General features: G+C 41.1%; 1 protein-coding gene across 2 annotated transcripts in view; it reads left to right on the forward strand.

The window, feature by feature from the left end:
* Sesn1 (sestrin 1) overlaps positions 1-6000 on the forward strand; it is a 108825-nt gene that overhangs the window by 86594 nt on the left and 16231 nt on the right. The window lies entirely within an intron of this gene.

Genomic DNA, 6000 nt, shown 5'->3' on the forward strand with positions numbered 1-6000 from the left:
TGTACACTAGTGAAATTGTATTCAACAAACTAGAAAGCTTTGCATAACTGTATTTCACTTTAATACACTTAGCATGTAAAATAAACTAGGGAGTGGTGGATCATGGGAAAAGAAGTCACTTTACAAAGGAAGCATTGGCACAGTTCTCTAAAGTAGCAAGCTTCCAAAAATTGTTCTCCTCCTCCTTCCCCTCCTTACCTTCCTCTTTACCATCTCACTCAGGGCCCTAGGCATGCTAGGTAGTTCTGTACCACCGAACCACAGCTCCAACCCAGTTGTAGGACTTTGAAGTCAGGAAGTTTTTCTTTTTCTAAACCATGGCTTATGGAACACACACACACACACACACAAAGAGGCACCTAACTTCCCATGTTTTTAAATAGAATAGCAGTGTTAATGACAGAAGAAATTTAGTACATTTTTGCTGTAGTTCAAGAATCTAAATATAAACAACACTTCTAGCTCCTCAATTCTTCTGAAATAACTTTGAATGTTAAAACAGCCGCATGATGCTAGCAAGGACTGTCCGAGAAGGGGACAGTGCCATTAGTACTTTCACTTTTATAAAACTTTGTGCTTTCTTTGCCTTGTTGAAGTGCACTTTCTACTTGAGTTACTTTAAAAAAAAAAAAACAACAAAAAACCACAAGATTGTCATCAGTGTTATAAGTTATATTCTTAAATATCTAGATGGGCTTTTTTTTAATGCATCAAGTGGACAAAGAAAAAAATGCTTCAAATGGTTTACTTATTTTCACCTAATTTTTCAAGTAGGTATATTGATACCTCATAGAAAATCTTTAGTTTTAATTTGTAGCCAGTCATTCTTTCTTAGGGAGACTGATGAAGGTTGGTCCATAAGCAAAGCGTGTGATGAGACAGGGCTCTGGGTCCACAAGCACTGTTCACATCACCGTGCAGTGCAGACTGTCTCTGTGCGCTGTCAGCGCACTGAGAATGCCCATCTTCTGAAGATGGGTCAGTAGTGTTGCACACTTGTGGGGAAACGGTGCTGGGTGTGATCATTGCTTTCAGATGTTGGTGTTAGTGTTGTTGAGGGGTGTGAAGTCCTAGTTCTCAGGTTAGCTCTTCCAGCCACGCCTTCAGGGAGACCCTGTGAGGTTTATGCAGATTAGCCTCTGCATCTGAGTTCCACAAGGCCATTTATTCTTGGCAGGTCTGCCTCCTAGAATCTGGATTGTATGATTTGCTCAGAGTCTAACTGAATTCTCACAACTACAGAAGGAAACATAGTTGAAGTAACCTACATAGGAAGTTAGGAAATGCATTCAGTTTGACTTGGGCTCTCACACTGATAAAGCACTAAAGGAGCATTGGCTTCTTTTTCATTCTTTTTCTTTTTTTAAAGATGTATTTATTATATATGAGTACATTGTAGCTGTCTTCAGAATCTCCAGAAGAGGGCGTCAGATCCCATTATAGATGGTTGTGAGCCACCATGTGGTTGCTGGGAATTAAACTCAGGACCTCTGGAAGAGCAGTCAGTGTTCTTAACCGCTGAGCCATCACTCCAGCCCATGGCTTCTTTTTTCATAAAGCTTATAAAGGACATATACATTCTGTAGGTTTCAGTATTATAAATTACATGTTCCTTGTTTGTAGATACTAGGACTTAAAACAATACTTGGTTCCTAGCATGCTATGTCGGCTGCTATTGCTGCTCTTAATTTTTATTACCATTATTAGTTCTATATATGTATGCATATTTGCCTCTTTATATCAGTTAAGGAATAAGCAGACAACTAAAAAGAGTTTGATTCTCAGACCTTTCTGGGGTGTGTGTGTGTGTGTGTGCGCGCGTGCGCGCGCGCGTACATGCACACCCTCAAGAGCTTTGTAAACTCTTCTGTTGCATATCATGAGGTAAGTGTGGTACTGTGCTGCTGTATCTCCCTCATCTTTTCACATTACTTGCACATTAGACCTGCCCAGTTGAGAGTTTAAATGCTCTGATGGGAATTACCTTCTTATCTGCTCTGTTCTTTTGTCTCAGAAGATGATGCATAGAAGTACTTGGTCATGCTTGGGGTCAGCCATAGGCCTGCACATGCAGGGACTGCTCTCTCCACTGAGTTGGCCATCATTCTAGTGTGTGCTAGCTATACTTTGGGACTCTTCCAAGGTGAGGAGCCTTTATGCAAGCTTGAGTAAGAACAGGTCCTGTAAGAAAACCGTCACCTGGTGACTTTCTCAGAGGTCAGTCTGGGAGGCTGGGAGACTGGGTAGGGCCACTCGCTGTCCTGTCTGTACCTGGGCTGAGGTAGATTGGGATACAGTCTCAGAGCTCATCAGGACACCCCAGATGACTAGCCCTGTGTTTTCTGACTGGCATAAAATTAAGTAGGAAAGTTCATGGCCCTTATATCTGTCATGTCCCTAATCTATTGGGGGGGGTGTCTATCATCTTTTAAGCCTAGCCTTTACATAAGGAGAGTAATCCACTTGATTCTAGAATAGAAGTAACCATGTTTCTCATTATGTCAGTCTTGATCAACATTTCTTGAAGCACATGACTTTTAAGTCTGCCTCCTTCCTGCTCTTGCACCTTTGACCTTTCCATCTCTTCTCTCACTATCTCTCTGTCTGCTTTTCTGAGATGCATCACCTCAGTCTCTCTGGTTCTCTGGGAACTGTCTGGTAATGACATGTGAACTGAAGGAAATTGTTTGACCTGGAACAAGACATGCATAAATAACGAAGTGTCTGCCCCGGGTGTCAGAGACCCCTTTACTGTTCTGTCCTATTTTCTTGTTCTTTCCCTGGCTCTGTTAGATCTTTATCAAGGAATCAATATAACTGCTAACAAGTACTGTGCCTTGGGCATCTAACCCACCCAAGGGACACTTGTCCTCCTCCTATTTTTATGATTTTTCTTTTTTGTCTTGCTTTTTCTTAACATGTTTAAATATTTTACTCTTGAGGAAAATATATTTAATCTTTTCCCTGGCCATTGAAGATTTAGGAGGAAAGTAAAAAGTGGGTCAGCATGGCCACTAAATGTGGCTACAGACAGCTGTGGGCTGCGAGAGTGCTGGGGAGTGAGCTGCGTCCTTCAGCAGCCCAGGTGCTCTCACCACTGCCCCCAACCCCTCTCTCTAACCTCTTGGTTGATAGGTTGGTTGGTTGGTTAGTTGGTTGGTTTTAAACACTGGTTCTTCTTATTCAGCTTTAATATGGCTGACCTGGAACTCACTATGAGTTCCAGGCTATCCTTGAACTCATGGAGTACAGGGATTAAAGACACATGTCTCCATGCTCTGCAGATTCTATTTTATGACACATTCATGGCTACTTTATAGGGATTGTAAAATTATTATTTTATAACAATTTGGCATATAATATATTTAGTATAGAATCAAGACCAGAATAATATAATTCAACCTGTTTGTTTTGAAGGTCATATGGATGTCAATTTGGTATCATTTAAAGAAATACTACCCAGATGTTTCAAGCAGTAGCATACACACATACACACACATTGTGTCTTTACTTCCTTTCTCTACACCCCCACCCCAACATCCGTTCTGTTTTGTTCTTCTGCAGGACCGCAGCTTTGTTGCTCGTGTTGAACCTTTCAAACAGTCCTCTATTGATTAGCACTTAGGTTGTTTATCAGAAACAATATTGCAGTGATTTCCCTTTACATGTGAGTACAAAATGTGAGTCTGTCTGTAGGTTCCCACTTGTGATCTTTGTAGTTAGTGGAGCGCGTTGCTGTTGTTGTCATTGCCGCTGCCTTGGGAGACTTGAACATGGTTTCTGTCGTTCTCACTTCCTTCGCTTGGAACTGTCTCTGACTGAGCCTTCGCAGTCTTTCACATTTTCTGTTCATCTTTGACTTTGTACCTTCCCCTCATGCAAGTCTGTTTTGTTACCAGATTTATCAGTCTTTAATTTTGACTTCCGGGTTTTGTAGTGTTATTGGATATATTTCATTCCACAAGCATTTGGTAGGACTGTTTTTTGTTTTGTTTTGTTTTGTTTCATGTTTAACTCTGATTTATTGTGGATTAAAATATAATTCAACTTCGTTTTTTTCTGAGTGACTACCAGTTGTTTCAAGATCATTTGTCAAATAATCTATTTGGAAATTACATCCTTTGCTATCCTGAAGTCATGACTATTGTGTAATGTGTCTGAGTTACAAAATGAATAATAAATACTTGAAACCCTAAATTCATGTTGTTTAGATAATGTGCTAATTAAAAAGGGGGCAAGAGCATCAGCTTTGTACTTGTTCCCAGTGAATTTTAACATATACATAGTTTGGTCAGACTTACGAAGTTCGGCTAAAGGGGTCATTGTTTTAGATGAATAGTTACATTTGTTTCAAGAGGAACATTTTTCTCTTCTGGGATTTATTATACAATGTTCGAACTTAGACACATACAGGAACAGATTAGTGAAGTGTCTCTTCTGATGAGTATACTGTTACACACTACCATCAGTGTGTGTGTGAAATAACCACAGTAAGAAGCTACCAGTGTCCAGTAAGGTTTGACTTAATGTGTACAATAAAACTGATATATCATGGATTCACTTGGCAAGTAGTCTACTTTGGATTCTTCCAATAAAGATTTCTTATCCTGCTTTCTGTTTCAGGGGTGAGGGTAGGGGGCCAGAACTTGCTATATGGCCAAGGATGTCTTTGAACTTATGATCCTCCTGCCTCCACATCCCAAGTGCTGGGATTACAGCTGAACAAGCACTCTACCAACTAAGCTACGTTCCTAGCCCTATCTAATTTTTAAAAATGTATTGTATTCCAAAGGTGGTTTTCATTTGCTCACAACAAATGTCTTGAATTCACTCTGTGCCCTCCCAGATTTTTCTTAAAAGCAAAGCAGCTAGGTTGGGGAGATAGCTCAGTGGGTAAAATCACTCACCACACAAGTGTGAGGACCTAAGTTCAAATCCTGGGAACCCATGTAAAACTTGGATGCATAGTACAAACGAATAAACTCATAGGCCTACAGGAACATGGAAGGGAGAAAGAGAAGCCTCCAGAAGCCCGAGAGCCAGCTAGCCTGGCTCACACATGCAAAAAGAAGAGACCCTGTTGTCCTCTGACTGCCACATGAGCTACAATACACGCCTTCCCATATTCTCACAAACACATACACACAGGCATGCATACATAGACACGTAGTGCACACACACAGAACAGGAATCGGAAATATCTGCTTTTATGTTGAACTTTTAGAAGCATTAAGGACAATTAAAATAGTTCTTATTTTTTACATGGTGTCTGTGTCTGTCAGAGAAGAACCTGTAGAATAGGTTCTCTTTCTCTACCATGTGGGGTTGGGGTCGGAGCTCAAGTTTTACACTTGGCTGCAGACTCTGTATCCATGCCAATAGTCCTCCTCTTGTAAAACAAAAAATAGTGTTTGTGTGTAACATAATTTTACAAATAATAAGAATTAGTCTTTAGTTGTATTTATTTTATTGTATTTTACAGCTTAAAGTGATAATGGATTGATTGCCCTCAAATGTTTTATTATGGTTATTTTGATATTATGTCAAGAGCATTATTGTATAGGGGAGGAAGTCCTAACAGTAGGCTCTCTGTTCTGTTAATGTGCTGCTCTGTCAGTCTAAGAGAAAGAATTCTAGATTGTGTCAAAAGACAGAACGTTAACAAGATTGTAAACAGGCCCAGACTTGGTTTTTCTGAAGTATTCCCATTCAGCCACAGAGAGCATGCCCCACTGGAGGTCTGACTGTGGGTTCAGAGAGCATGCCCCACTGGAGGCCTGACTGACTGTGGGTTCAGAGAGCATGCCCCACTAGAGGCCTGACTGACTGTGGGTTCAGAGAGCATGCCCCACTAGAGGCCTGCCTGACTGTGGGTTCAGAGAGCATGCCCCACTAGAGGCCCGCCTGACTGTGGGTTCAGAGAGCATGCCCCACTGGAGGCCTGCCTGACTGTGGGTTCAGAGAGCATGTCCCACTGGAGGCCTGACTGTGGGTTCAGAG

The sequence above is a fragment of the Mastomys coucha genome, unplaced genomic scaffold (assembly GCF_008632895.1).
Source record: "Mastomys coucha isolate ucsf_1 unplaced genomic scaffold, UCSF_Mcou_1 pScaffold3, whole genome shotgun sequence".
Lineage (NCBI taxonomy): Eukaryota > Metazoa > Chordata > Mammalia > Rodentia > Muridae > Mastomys > Mastomys coucha.